Genomic DNA, 19934 nt, shown 5'->3' with positions numbered 1-19934 from the left:
CTACTTATACTTCTAAGTATTTATAAAAACTTTAAAACCACTTGGAATAACTTTTTTTTTCCAATTCTGAGATGAAAGACAAATCTAGAAGTCTTCTGGTCAGTTTTTTTGTTTTGGTTTTTTAAACAAATCTAAATAAAAATGCCCCAGGAAGCCTTTCAAGTCTCCTCTATAAGACTACTTGTAGGAAAAGAATACAAAGGAAACAGCAAGGCCTTTATTGAACTTTCCTCAAAAGTCACATGGGGCTTAAAAAACAAAGTGCTCAGCAAAAAATAGAATTTGGAATTTATTAAATGGAAAACATCTATGAAAAGGGTTGGAGACATTAGAGGACCACATCAGGCAGCTGGATTCCACATCTGCGTAACAACCTCACCACTTGTATGCAACACACAATTACTGGCTCACTGAGCAGAAATAATTTATTCAAATGACCCAGGAGAAGAAGGAAAAGTTGGAGGGCCATATACAATCATTCCATAACCCAGGGCGTTACCAAGGACAGGCATTCTGATGGGATTGGGTGGATAGATTGCTGGGGGTCAAGTTGTTTTTGTAAATTTGGTAATTGGAGGATTCTCACAGTCAGCTGTAGTGGGCACTCCAAATGTCAAAGCCAAGATGAAGGTACAGCCCCTCTGGCCTTGTTCTCCACTGATTATCTAATGGAAGCTTAGAAAATGAATCTATGGCTTGTGTTGCTCATTTCCTTACTGGAACATGGGCATGAAGACAAGTTCAGGCGAGGCTAAGCTAAGATAGGTTAACAAGACAAAGTTCGTGTTAAGTAAACCCCAAACCTCCTATAACAGCTGTAAAGAAGTATCTGTCAGTCAATAAGCAATTTTTATTTACCTACTATGTGCCAGGCATTGTGTTCAGCACTGGAGCTATAAAGAAAAGCAAAAGCCCTCAAGGAGCTAATGGGGGAGATTTTATATATATATTGTCAATAGAGGGATTAATTAAAGGATAGTTAATGAAGAGAGAGAATTAATTAATAAGAGGGATTGGGAAAGATTTCTTTGAAGAAGCTGGGATTATAAATATATTCCTCAGGCAGGAAGGGGGATAATACTCAGAGATGAAGCCCAGAGCAACCTCAAAAAGGGCTTTCTCACTTCCTGTTTCCTAACTTTATTCTTTCTTTTTTTATTAAAAAAAAATGATAGCTTTTGCATCTATTTAGCAATCTACATATGTATACGGTACTCATATGTATTTCGTTCTGCTTACTGTTCAATCAAGTCAGACTCTTTGTGACCCCATTTGAGGTTTTCTTGGCAAAGATACTGGAGTGGTTGGCTGGTTTCTCCAGCCCATTTACAGATGAGGAAACTGAGGCAAACAGGATTAAGTGACTTGCCCAGGGTCACACAGGTAGTAAATATCTAAGGCCAGATTTGAACTCAGAAAGATGTCGTCCTATCTCTGGGCCTGGCACTCTATCTATTGCACCACTTAGCTGTCCGCCCCAACCCCGACATATATTTTCCAGTATATTCCTCTCTTTCTGTACCATGAGAACCATCCCTTACACCAAAACCTAAAAACCAGACAAGTCCAATAAATCTAACCAACCACACCTGATGACATATGTACCATTCTGTACCTGTTCTTCTATTCTTGAAAGAATGGGAGGGAGGTACATCGTTATACCTCATATTTGGGACCAAGTTCAGTAACAATAATTACCAAGTATTGTTTCTGTTTTTATTGTAGACGTTGTTTTTTCCTTTCTCAATGGCTATTGTCACTGTTTACATTGCTTTTCTCCTTCTGCGAGCTTTGCTTTGCATCAGGTCCTGTAAGTTATCGCCTGCCTCTCTGAATCCATCATATTCTCTGTTTCTAATTCAACAGTGATTACCTGTTGTATTCACGTGCCACCATTTATTTAATCACTTTTTCTTTTTGTTTTATCAAGTGCCTAGCATGTCCTGGGTATTATGCTAAGTGCTTTACAATTATGTTCTGCTTTGATCCTCACAACAATCCTGGGAGGTAGGTGCTATTATTATCCCCATTTTACAGATGAGGGAACTGAGGCAGACACCAATACACACCAGCACTTGGTCTGCAATTTAAAGTGTCTGGGGCACTGAAGGATCTAGTTAAGTACCCAGGGTCACACAGTCAGTATACCTGGGGTTGGAGGGGTATGGGGATAGGGAAACTTGAATCTATTTCATTCTGACTTCAAGGTCATATTTGGCTTTGTTTCAGTTTAATAGAGCTAATTTGGGCTAAGGTGTAGTGCTGAATACCTATTTCACATTCACTTTAAAAAAAAATCCTCACTCCGGGCTTTGCCATGAGCTAGCTGTGTGACATTGGATAAACTTTACATTTTTTGGTCTATAGAGTCCTCATCTGTGGGAAGGGAAATGGAGTTGGATTAGAGGATGTTGAAAGGCCATTCAAGCTGTGACATGGTCATGGGATCAAAGCTTTAGAGCTAAAAGGGATCTTCGAAGCTATTAAACCCAGACTTTTATTTCAAAGATAGGGAAATTGAAGCCTAGAGTATGACTTACAGGGTCACATATCTCCTGGGTGAGGCATTTAGAATAGATTTACTGAAGGTTGGGAGGAACCCAACTTAAGGTTGGGAGGTGATCGTCTTGTCTAACCCTTTTCTTTTAACAGATTAAAACAAAAAACAGGGAAGGAAGGGAGAGGTGAACTACTTCCTTATGGTTTCATAGTCAATGAAATGGCCAAATCTAGATTGAAATCCAAGTCTTCTAGTTCTAAGACCAGTGCTAAAAACTATAAAACTAAAAGGTAGTCTCGGAATATTGACTATGAGGATGAGAGAAGGTAAGACCCTCTCTCCTGTTTCCCCATAGGAGTCCTACAAGAAGGTCTCTTTCTTTTTAAAATAAAAAAAAAAAATTATTTATTTTTAATCGTGAACATTTATTTTTTAAAAATTTTGAGCTCTAAATTTTTCCTACTCCTTTTCCTTCCCCTTCCCCAATATGGCGAGCAATCGGATATAGGCATGTACAGTCATGTTAAACATATTTCCTCATTGTCATGTTGTGAAAGAAGAATCAGAACAAAAGGGAAAAACCATGAGAAAGAAAAAAAGAGAGAGAGAGAAAAAGTATGCTTTGGTCCTCATCCAGACTCCACTGTTCTTTCTCTGGATATGGAAAGCATTTCCCATCATGACTCTTTTGGAATTGTCTTAGATCATTGCCCTGCTGAGAAGAGCGAAGTCTGTCAAAGTTGCTTTTACTGTGTACAATGTTCTCCTGGTTCTTCTCACTTTATTCAGCATCAGTTCATGTAAGGCAGAAAGGCTTTTTCTTAGGTGGGAGGAGACCCTCTTTTTTCCCATCCATCTTCTCCCTAAGCCTCCAATTTGGAATATAAGCTATATAAGGACACATATTGTTATGGATGGAGAGCAGTGAAGAGGGGTGACAATCCATTCTGGAATCTCTTTCTGAAGAAGAATGTATATACTGGGAAACACAGAATATTTTTCCTCACTGACAATGTTATTGGAAGTTATGCTTTGATAGGCTTAGAGTAGGAGGAGGGGAATGGTGTGAGTGATTTGAAGGAACGGAGTAGCTCTGACTATCTGTGTAATTGTAACAATCTAAATTGTGGCCCATTGGGTTTGTATATCATTACATGAATCTGAAATAGGCATCTTGGTTGAATAAGCAGAATCCAAAAGAGGAGAGTGAATTGCATTGCTTTTAGGAAATTGTACAAAGCTTTTATAATATCAGAGACACTATATATTCTAGTACTATACATGGTACTGTTCCTTTTCTAGTATCACAGATCTAAAACTGATAGATATCTACAAACCACCTAATCCTGCTTCTTCATCTTACAGATGAGGAAACTGGGGCCCAGAAAGATCATGTAACTTGCCCAAGGTCACAAGTCAAGGGTGGAATTGGAACATAGGTCCTCTGACTTCTAAGCCATTTAGTACACTTTCCTCCATTTTTCATGTTTCCAAACTAATCCCCAACATAAAATTCCGTCTTTTTAAAGCGTCAGTGTTTTTTCCACCAAGATTTATGGCCTTACATAATGGAACAGTATGATCTTTGAAAAATCAAAATGGCAGATAAGTAAAAGGGTAATGGAAAGTTACGGAGTCAATGTAAATAGACCAGAGGCATTATTTTGATTGCATGCAGGAAGTAGCATGCTGGACATCATCAAGATCTATTGGCAATTAGAAAAGGAGGTGGACTCATCCTAAGTCTAGAGGGAGGGATAAATGGTGGCACTCTGGCACCCATGACATGCTAAAAGACCCAGAGAAAGATATCTTGTACATTGGGCAGATCCACGAGGGGAAGTTTGTGAGGGAACATAGTCAAGGACTGCACAGGATCAAAAGGTAAAGAGAGGGCACTGCTGGAAAGAAGGGATTCTCACCCTGGTGAGATCATGGATCCATTGGCAGATAGAAGAAAGGGGTATTTGTCTCCCATTTCTCATCCCTTTTGAGACAATGGTGCTTATTTCACCCCCTTGACTTTGAAACCACAGAAAGTTTGGAAAACTAGCTTGAGATCCAGTTTTATCTCAAGAAAACATACTTAATTAGGAAAACATATTCGTCTTCCCTCCCACACCCTCAACCCTCTCCCTGAGGTCATTTTATATTCAGTAACTCTAGTTGAATGCTGGCATCTTGACAAAAGGGGCCTTTGGTCTGGTTTAAGGGAGTAGACAAAAACCTAAAATAACACTTTTCCCATGTCCCATGTCCAACGTGCATTTGTTAATAGCAACTCATGGTGTTAATAAAATTTCCCTTCCAATGAAATCCAATAAATTTGAATAGACAAGGAGCCCCCCAAATATTAGCGAAGTCTTACCCTAAGATTTTTGAGTCATCCCGTACATATTGAGTGAGATTTCCTGCAATGTTCTCCAGCAACAACTGTGACATCTATGGGAAGATAGGGGGGCTACATTGGAAATTAGGCTAACCTGGGAGTTGGAGCATATGATTTCAGTCATTCAATCAATAAGTGTTTTGCCAGGCACTGCACTTGGCTCTAGAGATACAAAGATAAAAATGAAAGAGCCCTGGCCCTCAAGTAGCTCATATTTTATCAGGGGAGAGACATACACATAATTAAGTATACGTAGAAAATACACAACCAAGACTTGAAACTCCTTTGGGAGGGACGGTTCAAATCCTGGTTCTGCTGCTAAATACCTGCATGACCCTGGGCAGATTACCTCCTCTCTTGGCCTTGGCTTTTTCCTCTATTAAGGAAAAAAAAGTAGGGACTTCTAGGTCCCTTCCTGCTCTTAATCTAAAATCCATGGACCTTACTCTTATCTGTAAAATGAGGAGGTGGGACTACATAGTCTCTGAAATGCTTTCCAGCTTTAAATTTATGACCCCTCTTCTATATATTCTCTCTTTTCTATTGCCAGAGGCACTGTCCAAATTTAGTCCTTGATTACCTCTTGCCTAGACCTTTGAAATTGACTCCTAATTGGTCTCCCTAACTCTCAGCTCTCAGAATATATGGCCCTATATAGTTATCAAATATATTTATGTTTGTATATATGTATGTGTATAGATATGTACATATCCATAAAAATATGTGTGTGTTTATACACACACATTGTTGTCGTTGAGTTATTTCAGTCATGTCGGACTCTTCATGACCCCATTTGGGGTTTTCCTGGCAGACATACTAGAGTGGTTTGCCATTTCCTTCCATAGCTCATTTACAGATGAGGAAATTGAGGCAAACAGGGTGAAGTGATTTGCCCAGAAACACATTGCTGGTAAGAGTCTGAGACCAGATATAAACTCGGGTCTTCCTGACTCTAGTCCTGTGCTTTATCCACTGAGCCATCAAATTGCCCAAACAAATACACACACACGTCACCTATGTTTATATTATATAGAATATATACATATATGTATATATGCACATGCTTATGTGTGTATGTGCACTATGCATACAACATACACAGATGCACACAGATGCCTATATCTATGTACACCTACACAGTACATATACATGCATGCACTTATATTCACAATATACATATACATATACAGATATAAATCCCAGCTCAGATATTTTAACTACGCTCTGGAAAAATCATTTAATTTCTGATTGCCTCAGTTTCCTCAACTGTAAAATAAAGAAAAGTACCTACCTTCATGGGATTGTTGTGAGGATCAAATGAAGTAATTAATAAACAGTGTCTGGCACATAGTAAGAAATATATAAATGCTAGTTACTATTAATGATTATGAATGATTGTTTTAATAATGATTTATTGTTATTATTGTTCTAGATGGCATAGGACCTGGAGTCAGGAAAACCTGAGTGTGTGTATGCCTACAGCCTTGCACAAGGTGAGTGCTTAATAATTACTTATCGAATATAAATTTGAATCATAAAGACTGCTTTTCATTTCAAGCAGGCATTTAGTAATGACTTATTTTAGATATGAAAGGGAGACTTATGAAGTTACTTTCTTCCATGTGTCCTGGGTGTCCTCAGAGTCAGGAAGACTTGAACTGAAGTCTTTCCTCTGACCTATTTTGTGTGAATGACCCTGGACAAGGGAAAGTCACTTAAGTTTCTTAATGCTCTATGGTGGAGGTGCCAGAGTTAAACTGGGGGCTACTCATTTCATGCATAAGGATCCCTGTAGGCTGCATACTGCCTTAGAAAACCACATATTAACATTGTCTGTGTTCTATTGTATTGTATTTCCCTACACCAATGAAATTTCAGGTCTGGTCCTTATAATCATCTCTTTAACTTCTCAAAGAGTTACCTGAACTAGTAAGTATCTGAGACCAGATTTCAACTCAGAAAGATAGATCAAATTCCTCATTCGATTACGAGTTGTTTCTACACATGATCCAAATGGCTTCTCTGGTCCCTTTTAGCTTGAAATCTAGATCACATCCTGTGAATCTATTGGGGGAAAAAGGAGGGGAAAGGGGAAGCTGGAAGATTGACCAGAGGGAGAACATGACAAATATCCTTTTTGGAGAGTCATTGAATAATAGACCTGCTCTCAGTAGAGCAAGGCTAAATTCTCCCTTAATAGTCCTACTCCTGCAGGCAGAGCTCTAATAGATTTCTGAAGAAATCACAGGAATAGAGGGAGAATTCAATGAGTCATAGTAAAGAAAGAATTGGGGAAGGGATATGGAGGAGGGGGATTGTGGGTAGGAGAACAGTTTTTAAAGTTATGTGATTTAAAAAAAAAAGATTTGTCATCCTTTTTTTGATGACTTTGAAGAAGCTGGTTAAGGAAAAGGAACTGTGGAGCCATTTGGGATCTGAAAGCTTTCACAGCAGTCACTTCTGTCTTGGTATGTTGCTTCATACATTACAAAGAGTATTTTGTTAGTAATCTATCATAGCATTAATGTTACAAATATATGGCCTCTTTTTTTCACTCGGGTTTCCAAAGACCCAAGACAGATGATTTACTCTGCCCGGAGATATTAATACAGGGAACATAATTACTCCCCAACTTCTGGCTGGTGAGGCTAGATAAAAATAGATATGGATCATACATATTAGATGCTAATATTAGTAGTGACCTAAGTTGCTCAGGCAGGGATTCTAATCACTTGGGGAATTCTGCCTTTTTTAGGAGCCTGTTTCCATCCTCCATAATTGTGCCCAGTTTTTATTTCAAGAATAAATTTACATCATTCAACCTACTCTTCATGAACCTTCTAAATCCCCTCCAAGGGAGCTTAAAAATACAATGCCCTTGACTTTATCCCAGTGGTGTTTGAAGACTAAAGCATATTTCAGAGTTAACTCTTCAAACTATGGTGCTCAGTCTATTGAATGTTAGAATAATGGGAATATAAGCTGGCCTTGTGATTTCATTAGTATAGAGAACTCCCCAAAGAGAAAACTCTGTCTGTGGATGCTGATCATCACCTTGCCTGAAACTTATAATTTCAGAAAGTTGCCTGAACACTGAGGCATTAGGTAACTGGCCCAGAGTCACAGAGTCAGTAGGTGTCAGAAGTAAGATTTCAATTCAGATCTTGGTTCAAAGGTCAGCCCTGCCTCTCAGAAGATACTGAAAATCCTGGCTCATGTTTCTAAAGCACATGATAGTTATAAAGTGGACTGGTACAGTGGAAAGAGCTCCATCTCTGAAGTCAGAGTATAGGGGTCCAAATCTCCTCCTATGTTGTGTCACTTTGGGCAAATCACTGTGCCTCCCAGAGACTCATTTTCCCCAGCTGTAAAATGAGGGCATTGTCATAGATGACTGATAAGGTTTCTTCAGTCTCTGGGTCTAGGATCCTATTGCCACTCACTTATGAGCACTTTTCTCATGAAGTCTGTAAAGGAGGGAGAACAGACTTGACCTTCATTTTATATATGGAGAAAGAGAAGGATTGACTTAGTTACAGTTCCATAGTCCCACAGTAAGGAGACCAGGTCTTTGCATGCTAACCTGAATACCATAACAATTGACCTGATGCTTTTATCAGATCAAAAGATGGTAGCATGAACACTGGAACTCTGTTTTAGGTTATAAATTAGCAGTGATCATTACTTCTTTCTGTGTGCCATCATTCCCAACTGTAGGTACTCATCCAGCCAGAGTCATAACTAAGGAGGGGGGATGTTAGTACCTCGGCCCAGGGCACTGATACTTAATGGGTGAAATAACCAAACTCAGTATCAAATCGGCAAGAACAATAAGTCTAAATATTGAGTTAACAGATTGTATGATTCCTTCCCAACTTCTATGACCATACACCAGGTGGGGTCCTTGGAGGTCCAGCCCTGTCCTATTTCTTCCCCTTCTGATAACCTCCCCACCAGGGCCTTTTCAGTGTTTCAGAGTCTCTAGCCCCTTCCCAAACCTTCCCAAACCCTCCCTCCAGAACATTGTCTCTTGAAACTGTCATAGTGTTTGCCATGGAGAAGCAGTGCTGTTAGCTACATAGTACTGCTAGATACTTAATGCCATGATGGAAAGATATTTAAAAATACTGAGATAAAAGAATGACTAAAAGTTCCAAGACAGTATAACAAGGGACATTAGATTGCTTAGAGGTCCTTCACAGACTCCTTGGTGTCACCTTTGGAGACAGGACATCGGACCAGATGGGCCATAGGTTTGTTTGACTCAAAGTGGCATTGTCTATTCCCAATGGTTTATTCTTGTCAAGGGTACATCCCACTACTTCAGGTGACCACTTTGGAGTCATTCTCAGCCCCTCACTTCCCTTGCCACATATATATCCCGATCAGTTTCCAGGACTTGGCAAATCTACCTCTCCCATGTGTCCCCTTCTGTCCAATCACACTCATAGCTACCACCCTTGTTGGAATCTCTCACTGATGGATGGATCCTTCAAGCAGAGTGGCTGTACATTGAAACTCTTTTAGGTAACAGGATAGTAGTGATCATATTTTTGGTTCTTTCTGGGCATCCTCACTCCCTGGGTAGTTTTTAAAGATAAAATCTGTCACAATTTAACTCTAATCTGCTTTTTGAGCCTTATTAACTATTATTCCCTTTTATCTACTTTTTGATCTCTTCAGAATGAACTATTTGTCATTTCTCATATAAAACATTCCATCTCTCATCTCCATGCCTTTGCACAGGTTGTTCCTCATGCCAAGAATGTACTCCCTCCCCATCTGCACCTTTTAGAATCCCTTGTTGTTGCTCAGAACCCCTTGTTTAGAATCCCTTGTTATCATTTTCAGTTGCGTCCAATTCTTCATGATCCCATGTCAGGGTTTTCTTGGCAGAGATTCTGGAGTGGTTTGCCATTTCCTTCTCCAGCTCATTTTATACATGAGGAAATGGAGGCAGACAGGATGCTAGTCACAGCTAGAAAATGTCTAAGGCTGTATTTCAACTCAGGTCTTCCTGACTCCAGGTCTGGTGGGTGCTCTATCTAATGTGCAACCTAGCTGCCCTAGTTTCCTTCAAAGCTTAGCTTGAGTGTCACTTCTAATTCAAGATCTTTCTTGATCCCTCCCTACCCCCACCTCCCCTGCTAGTCTCTCTCTCTGCCTCTCTCTCTCTGTCTCTGTCTCTCTCTCCTCTCCCTCCCTCTCAAACCTCTCTCTCTCTCTCGTAGTTTGTATTTATTTTATATAAATTTGTGTGTGAACAGATCACCCCTTAATATCATGAAAACTACTTGAAGGAAGGAATTATGTCATTTTCTTCTTTCTATCCAGCATCTTATAGAGTATCTTAACACATTCAATCATATATTTAGAGCTGTAAGAGACTTTACAAGTAATTGAGTTCATTTTTGCAGATGAATAAACTGACATCTAAAGAGTTTAGGTGTTTTTGCCAAGGATCACTCAGCTAGTAAGTGTCTGAAGCAAACCCAGGTCTTCCTGACTCCAGGACCAGCCCTCAACCTGCTAATCTACCTGGCTGCTTCTCAAATGAGGGTTTAAGATTGCCCATGTATATGCCTCCCCCCACCATGTGTTCAAACCCCTCCTGCTACCCTGGCTGCTAAGGAGGCATCTTACAAGGTCTGAACTGGACTACTTAGCTTTCCCTCCCCCATCAAAATGTCCCTGTCCTGAATCCCACTCCCAGCTTATCTGACTTTGGGCTAATGGTTTAATCTAGTGTCTGGAGACAAAGCCTTAACTCAGCATTTCCTAAAGTATATTCTGCAGAATGCTGATTGTGTTCTGAGAAAAAAATGAATAGGGGTCCCCTAAGAAAATTGTTAAGCATTAGAAAGATTTCTTCCCTCTTAAAAATATTAAATATGAAATCATGAATTCATGAAAAATAATTACCATATCCATCTGAATCTAGGTTATCACACTAAATACCACACCTCTAAAATGAGAGTTCTTTAAAAGCAATCTATTTGTGTGTATACATGCATATGTCAAATAATGAATACATTGATTTGCCTACATATGTGCATATATACACACACACACAGTGAAGAAAAAAACCAATTCTAGGCCATGTTCCAATTTTATATGCACAAGATTTGTAGGTTGTAGTTATAGAAGGAAAGCATGATACATGTTCAATTTAATTCATTAATAATTGAGCACTTACTATAAACCATTTGTGAGAAGAATGTGCATACAAAGCCAAAAACAAAGTAGTCCTCACTCAATCAATTCATTGATAAGCATTTACTTACTACATGCCAGATGCTGTGTTAAGTGCTAGGGGCACCAAGAAAGGCAAGGATCACTCCTACCCTAAAGGAGGTTCTAATGGGAGAGCTAAGATAGAAATGATCACCTAGTGGACAAGTTCCCTCAAAGAACTGATATTCTGGTGGAGTCATCCATCAGTACATATATAAACGAATGGAGAGATTGACCAATGAGCCCAGTCCCTACTAGGCTGTTTGGGAATGTATCAATGTATTCAGCTGATGCAATTTCCCATTTGGAAAAGTCTGGGGAGCCTGTTTTGGAGCAAGTGTAGATATTCTGTGACTGGTTCTGTTTTGCTAACCATGTGGCAGAAAATAGCAGAAATGAGGATGTCTTTGACCTTGGCCCTTTCTCTTGGTTGGATTTTTCTTCAGCTGACTTCTTTCTAATATAATCTAATGAGAGATAAGGCTGTGAAGGGAGAGGCCTCAGGTCAAATAATAATGGTTCTAAGAACTCTACACATGGTGCTTCATTTTAGGTTAGGGGATTAATCTGGAATCTGCAAGTTTAATAAAATCAGGAAAGCAAGCCCTGTAGGAATCCTGGAGTCTGGGAATCTAGTAATGTGGGGGGAATGTCCATGTTGAATTTTACAGCCAGCCTGGGCATCAGTGCCCTAAGGAACAAGGTGTAACCTTTATATGCAGCCATAGGAGAAGCGGAGAAGCGATCTCATCCTGCAGTGATGCTGCCTTGGAACTCAATTTGATGGGACTAATGCTATGAAGGAACTGTTCAAAGTCTGAGCCTGCTCTCCCCACTGGTTGAGGTGATATGTGAGAGAATATGCCCCTGAGGTGTTAGAGGAGGGGGAGAAATGTTTGTACTTTGGTTCTCACTGTATCTTTGAGGTAAATATTCCCTTGAAAAGGCTCAGTGATATTAATCCATTAAATTCTATTTAGTGTTAGTGCTGGTGTCTCACTGATACATAACTGTGGTGAACCACTGACAATGGGTGGGGTTAACACAGTAACAATAGAGAAGAGACATTCAAATTTTCCTCAGGGTTGTCCCTAGAATCCTGACTCTGGGATAGTAAGCCATCCTTGCTACATAAATAAATACAAGCATACATAAAGTAACAAGAGAGTAAAGAATACATATAGTGTATATCTAAATAGACAAGAGGCACTTCTGAGTGACCAGAGAGCTGGAATCTTGACGTTAAGAAGACCTGGCCTCGGGTTCTAATTCTGACACATAGTGACTGTGTGGCTCTGGACAAATCACTTAACCTCTTAGTCAATGAATATTTATTAAGCACTGGCGATATGAAGAAAGGCAAAAGACAATCCCCGCCCTCAAAGGAGCTCATAATTTAATGGAGGAGACAACAAGTAAACAGAGGGACCAATGAGTTTTGTAGAACTTGTTCTCAGTCTGAGCCCACTCTCCGAGCAGACCAAGGTGGACTATGAAAGCTCTAGGAAACTCCCTAGAACTCTAAATGAGAGAGAAGGTGCATGTTTGCATTGGTAAAGGGAATTTTCATAGATGGGTGTTCCCAATACCAATGAAGTCAGAGCTCCACTCCCTGAATATCATAAATACAAAGTAATTCTGGAAGGTGGAAAGTAGGAGGAGAATATAAACAGCTAAGGGAAGCAGGAAAGTTTTTGCGTAGTAGGTAGCACCTGAGATAAGCCTTGAAGGGAGTTAAGGATTCCAGAGAAAGAAGGAACAGCATTCCAAGTATTATCAATGGCACAGATGCAAGAGATGTATAAGAATCATCCTGTTTAAGAAATAGCAAGTAGACCAATTTTCCTGGCTCATAGAGAATGGGAGTACATGAAATACATGTGGAAAGATAGGCTGGAACCAAGTCATAAAGGGCTCTAAATGTAAAATGATAGAATCCATACTTTATTCTAATGGAAAGAAAGACCCACTAGAGTTTCTTAATGAGGAGAGTGCTATGACTGGACTTGTATCTTCTGAATATCAATTTAAGGGAAAATCAATCAGTGGGAAAAATGGTTTGGAGAGAAGAGGCTAGAATTAGAAAAACAAATTACAAAGATATTTCAATAGTCTAGTCTGTCATTAAGTGCAAAATTTTTTCAGCCTCCAATATCTCAAGGGTATTCCATTATAGATCTTATCAACACATTTCAAGACTAAAGATGTTTCATTGCCAAATCATTTTGGGGAACATGACCTTAACTCAATGGAGCTAGAGGAGTGGAAGGATTTTTTAACACTGGCAGGCCAATGGGGCTATATCATTTAAGGATCTGGAAGTCCCTTTCCTGAACCTAATCAGAAATATATATTGGCTGCATATTCTACTTTTACATTGAGCCATCCCTGACCCCAGATGTTCCCTATTTCCCCAATGTACATTCTAGATAATGATGAAATGGTAGCTTAGATGGAAAATAACTCTCCTCCTTCCCTATTCTTCATCAAGAGACTCAAAGGATTCTTGAATCAACCTTATATGGTTTTACAATCAATAACCCATTCACCCCATGTTGACAAGAAAGATAGGATATGGTAGACCAATTCAACTAGATGGATGCCTCATAGCAAAATTCCAGGCTCTCATTCTCTCTTTCAGATTCTCTTGCTCAGGACATTTGTGGACCATGAGCAGCAATTATTCTATGTTTAAGGAACATTTTTTAATTAGACTAGACCTGTGATTTCATTGGTGTAGGGAATTCCCAAAGAGGACATTCCTTTTACCAATGCAAATCAATATCTTCTTTGCAATTTGTGGTCCTTAATAGCTGGCCAGGGGCACTGAGAGCAATTAGCACATGGTAAACAATTAATAAATGCTTGCTGGCTGACTGAATGACTGAATGAGATGTCAGGTCCCTTGTCCAAATCCTCCTCACTGAGGCTACCTCGCCATCCACTATACCACCCTACCTCTCAGTGATCGTGCGATTATTTTAATGTTATCCCAAGCCAGATGACAATGATAAAAGTAAACCTGTTAGTGTTACAAACAGGAAGAAGTACTTAACAAAATAAAACAAGTTTTGTTTTTGTTTTTTGTTTCTTAATGTTTTCCTTCTTTGAATAGTGAGAAAGATATATGATTGAAAAGGCATTGGATGTGAATACATATGTGACTTTGAGCCTCACTTACTAGTTGGGCAGGTCAGCTCTCTTAGACTGTTTCCTCGTCTGTAAGAGGAGGATCACTCCTACACTACCTTCCTTCTTGGACAGATAAATCAAATACTTTTTAAATTGTACTATATCAATCTGAATTTTCATTCATAACAGATTTTTTTTCTATTCACACTTACCTTGGGTTAATCCAAGGAGAAGGAACATGTGAAAAGGTCTGTAACACTCTTCACTCTAAAATTTCTGCCCCTTCTACAAGTATTTCTCTTGCCACACATAATTCTTTGCTCCTCTTCCCTGTCCTTGGCACAGGACCTAGCACATAGTAGGTGCTTAATAAAGACTTGTTGACTGGCTGACTAATTCCCTAAGTTCCTTAATTCTTTGGAGACCCACCAACTTGCTTTGAATTTAGGAAGACCCACTGGTCTGAACAATCCAAGGAAACCAGATGGTTCTCTCATGTCTTAATTTTTTGAGGTCGAATAGGTGGATCCTTTGTTTTATATATATATATATATATATATATATATATATATATATGTGTGTGTGTGTGTGTGTGTATACATATATAATACATATACATAATATACAATATATACATAATGTAATATACATAATATAATATACATACATACACATGCATGTGTATGTGTGTGTGAATATATACACACACATATAGACATACACATACACACATATACATATATATATATATATATATACACATTTTGTGTTTATAAGGCAAATTATGGTAAGACAGCATGATGTAGGGCACAGAAGGCCCTTCTTAGACTGGGGAAGACCTGGGTGAAATCTTGCTTCTGATGCACACTGGCTGTGTGACCCTAGGCACTCACTTAACCTCTTGGAGTTCTAGGCAGCTCTCTCTACAGACAAGATGAGTATCTTGTTCAGGGAAGCTTCCTCACATGGCAGCTGCCCACATTAGTGACATCACAGCGCTGGGCCCCACCCCAACGCTCACACCCCACCACAAACAAAAAGATACATCTTTAAGCCCAGTAATAAGAAGACACATGATTGTGTAATAAAAACACGATTGCTCAATAGGCCAAGATAATTGTAAATAGGAAAAGTGTCCAGAATCAAAAGGTAGAAGAGAAAGTAAATGGAGAAAATTGCTTGCGTCTTCTCTTGCGACTTCTTCTTGAACTATCATAATATTGATCATATTTTCCTAAAAGCCATAGTGCAATTTCTAGGAGATAGGTATTTGACAATGGGATTCCACTTTCCAAATGTACTTAGGTATCAAACGATAGAAGCTCTGAACGTGGGTGGGACAAAAATGCTGATACAGGTGTTTATTAACGGCGTCATTTTAAACAAAAGAGAAAAACAAAACATTTTATATGGTCTTGGAGAACTTTAGAGCTGGAATATATCTGAAGAACTGTTTATTTCAATGCTCTTATTTTGCAAATGAGCAAAAGTAAAGCCTGAAAAGGGAGAGGCAATGTTCCCAAGGTCCTAAATGGAGTAAGCAGAAAAAAACAAGATAACACAGCTTCTCAAATCCCCAGTCCAGGGCTCTTACCAGCTTATCCCCCTGCTTCTTTGTCTAAAAGCTTATTCACTGAGGCATATGGGAAAGCCTGTGTGGTGACACGGAGATGAAAGAGGGAATATTGTGTCCAGAGAAGAGCAAACTGACCAGATCGGCTGGAGTGTAGAATTCATAAAAGAAAGGAAAGAGCAATCAGTCTGGAAAGATGGATTGAGAAGGGCTTTAAATGCCAAACAGGAGTTTTTATTATACTATTTATTTGAGGTGTTTTTTTTTTTTTTAAGATGTAATAGGGAGTCACTAAAGATTTTTGAGCAGGAGAGTAACATAATCAGATCTATGTTTTCAGAATATCAATATAGCCTCTGTATGTGGAGTGGATTGGAAAGCAGAGAAACATTGGAGTCTGGGAGACCGATAAGAAGGCTATGGTATAATACAGTTGAAAGTTGAAAAAGTCCTGAAGTAGGGTCACGTAAAAGAACAGAAGACATATATGGGATGTGCTGTAGAGGTAGAACTGACAAGGCATAAAAATTGATTGGGTATGGCAATGGGAAGAAGTTGCGAGTGGGAGTTAAGAGTCAAGAACAGGGGTGGGGAACCTGTGGTCTTGAGGCCACATGTGACCCTCTAGGTCCTTGAATGCAGTCTTTTGATTGAATCCAAATTTCACAGAACCAATCCCCTTAATAAAATAATTTGTTTTGTAAAACTTGGACTCAGTCAAAAGGCTGTACCCAAGGACCTAGAAGGCCCACCCTAGTCAAGAACAACTCCAAAGTCGTAAATCTGAGTGTTTAGGATGCTAAGTACCCTAAACAGAAATAGAGAAGTTAGGAAGAGTGGTAGATTTAGGTGGGGAAAAGAATGAGTTCTGTTTTGGACAAATTGCATTTAAGATGCTCATAGGATATCTAGGTGGCAAGATCCAACACACAAGCAGGACTGAGACTCAGGAAAGATGTGAGAGCTGGATATGCAGATTCACTTGTCAATTTGAAGAGTGATGATAACTGAACCAACAGGAATTGATGTAATTACCAAGAAATAGAATGTAAAGAGAGAAGAAAGGAGGGTCCAGGTCATCCTTAGGGTACAGTCATGCATATGTGATGGGGAAGAAGACTCACAGGTACAGAGAAAACCACAACAGGGCAATGCCATGAACACTCAGTAAGAAAGGGGAGATGTGATATGGCAGAAAGAGCTCTGAACTCTCCTACCAAACTTGGCACCCATAGGACAAGAAATTAATTCCCAGTTTTGCTACTAATTACTTACAGTCTTAAGCTGTTCACTTAACCTCTGTTTACTTTTCAGTTTCCTCCTCTATAAAATGAAGGTTAGACTCTATGGCCTCTGAGACTTTTATTTATATGTCATCTTACCCATTCTAATGTAGGCTCCATGAGATGAGGAACTATGTTTGCCTTTTGTTGTATGCCCAGCATGCAACAGAGTGACATGTATGTAGTAAGTGCTTAATAAATGCTTATCCACTTGACTGTAACTATACAAAGGTAATCAAGTATCGGTCTGTTTTTATGGTGCTTGTATTTACCAAAATGGCTCATTTACTCCTGTTGTTAACCTGCTAGTGAGACACAGGACTTGGGGTTTGATCTGTCATTGGGTGAGTTAGAGGCAGAAACTCAGATTAATTCTGTTCCAGGGGCATGCATCATCCTTGCATCCCTGACCATCCTGTTACCCTGGTTCTGGAATCAGAAGGTCCAAGTTCCAAACCCAACTAGGACACTCTCTGTGTGACCTTGGACAAAATCCCTTAGCCCACCCCTCCTTCAGCTTCTCTTATGTAAAGCGAGAGGGTTGGCTCTTGACATTTCTACCAGCTCTAGATATGTGAGTCTGGGAGTTCTTCTGATCACATGCTTTCTCAATGTGATCTCTCACTAATAACATTGAGGGGGAAAAAGCAATTTTTTTGTTTGAGAGTTAAAAGGAGTTTATTATAAGTATGTCAAAGAAGCAACATGTTGAAGAGCTGGTCAGGGAAGAGTATCCTCCCCCCGCCCCCAAAGTTGTTCTTCATATCTCAAAAGCTGCACCTCCACATATAAAGGGCAATGTGCTATGGGTCATTTCATTTGGTGATTCAACTCAATTTTAGCTCTTTATCTATGAAGGCCGGAATTGTAAGTTTCCTCCAATCTAAGTTTTTGAGGTCACACCATATGCCAGTGATTACATTTTTGAAAGCAAGGGGGAAATCACCATGGAATCAAAGAATCTGAGAGCTAGAAGTCAGCCTAAAGATCACCCACCTCTTCCATTTCACATTGCCTGTTAGCTGATAGAGTGGCAACGGATTGGTATTTAATGCCAGATTTCTTCCCCCTTATCTTACAATGTATTCAATGTGTGGGGAGGGACTTGGCAGCAATCTCCCGGTGCCCTCCTGTCTGCCACATGCTATCAAGCTCAGGCAAAGATAAGGAGCAGGGCATTTTAGAGAAGTCACATGATCGACATCCTGTCTCTTTCATCAAGTCTATGAAAGAAAGACCTAGGTGACTGATAGTGATGGTTAAAACATCACCTACTCACCAAGTGCCTCTGATCCAATATGAATTACTTGTCTTCATGATAAATCAGACATTTTAAGGGAAGAAGGAATTTTGAGCACAAGAAAATAATTGGAAGAAAGCACTTTATAAGACATTTCAGCTTAAAATATACAAAAGGATATATTGTTGAGGTTGGGGAAATATTACAGTTGTAATACCCTCTTCTGTTCCAATTTATACACACACAGGCAGACTGGATCTCCAGAGAGTGGGTGCTACCTTAGCTTTTAGGGTACAGGGTGGGTCTATACTCCTAATATTACAGCTCTTACATTTCCACCTGTGTGCTTTCCATTAATAGTCAGAGACTAGATATAATTTTTGCTTAGCAAAGGTGGTAACATAAAAAACAATTGCCATAAAACAACCTCCCCTCCATTAAGAGTTGAGTATACTCTTCCATAAATACATGCGTCTGTAGGAAAAGTGAGCATGATGGTAGAGAGAGAACTGTGTAAGAACCCATGTATACTAAGGCAATTCACTGCTGGACCAGGAAGTCCTTTCTCTCCTGTAGCCTCCTTTCTGAAGATCAGCTTTTGATTCCCAAGCTTGGTTCTCTCTTGAGTCCATAGGAAGGTCTCACCTCTGCCGCCTGGGGTCTTGTTCCTGGGAGCTGCTTCCTCTCTCGAGTGATTCTCTCTTTGTATTTGTGTTTTCCTGGAATGTATTTCTCTGTTCTCTTAATTTTGCTTCAAACTATTAAATGAGGTGTGGTTTTTTTTTTTTCTGGGGGAATAGCATTTCTTGGATGATGGAGGAGAGAAGAGACCTGGATTCTTCCCTGATTACTGACTTCTGCCATAAGGTTGTTTTGCCTAAGAGAGTAAAACTAGGAGCCTCGAATGAAAGTGCAAAGAAGAAAACTTAGGAATTATGGAAGAGAAAACTCCCTATGTATTAGAGCAATCCTAAAGTGGAAGCAGAGAATGCTTTGGAGGGTAACGAGCTTCCCTTCATTAGAGGTTCTCCAACAAAGGTCAGATGGCTCCTTATTAGGTGTGTGGAATTCTTTGTTTAGGTTTGGGTTGCTCTAGAAGGCCCAATTCTAATGTTCATTTCCATTATTGATGAGTTGAAGGAAACCTGGGTCTTCTTTTCTGGACTTAGCACAATGGCTGGAACATATCAAGAGCTTGGTAAATGCTCTATGCATCTTATCTATCATCTGTCTATATTTATCTACCCATCTATCTAACTATCCATCTATCTATCTATCTATCCATCTATCCATCTATCTTCCATCTATATCTATCTACCCATCTATCTATCCAACTATTCATCCATCCATCCACTTATCTATCTATCTCTCTATTTCCCTATCTCTATATCTGTAATATATATATATATATCCACCTATGTACCTATCTTTCTTTCTCTATCTCTGCATCTATCTATTCATCTATCTCTCATCTTTCTAACTTTTATATCTATCTCCATCTATCTCTATATCTTTGAATTTGTCTTTGTATCTATCTAGTTATTCATCTAGAATCATCATCTTCATCATCATAGAAGAATCAA

General features: G+C 39.3%; 1 long non-coding RNA gene across 4 annotated transcripts in view; it reads left to right on the top strand.

Annotated features, from left to right (window-relative positions):
- Nucleotides 1–19934, top strand: part of LOC140534484 (uncharacterized) — a 394676-nt gene that overhangs the window by 199418 nt on the left and 175324 nt on the right. For all 4 annotated transcript variants that reach the window (XR_011977335.1, XR_011977337.1, XR_011977336.1 and 1 more), the window contains one exon: nucleotides 6322–6382. This is a non-coding gene — a long non-coding RNA (uncharacterized lncRNA). The remainder of the gene's footprint in view (nucleotides 1–6321; nucleotides 6383–19934) is intronic.

Source organism: Notamacropus eugenii, chromosome 3, assembly GCF_028372415.1.
Source record: "Notamacropus eugenii isolate mMacEug1 chromosome 3, mMacEug1.pri_v2, whole genome shotgun sequence".
NCBI lineage: Eukaryota > Metazoa > Chordata > Mammalia > Diprotodontia > Macropodidae > Notamacropus > Notamacropus eugenii.
The sequence above is the reverse complement of the archived record's forward strand: the minus strand, read 5'-3'. Positions and strand labels throughout refer to the sequence as shown.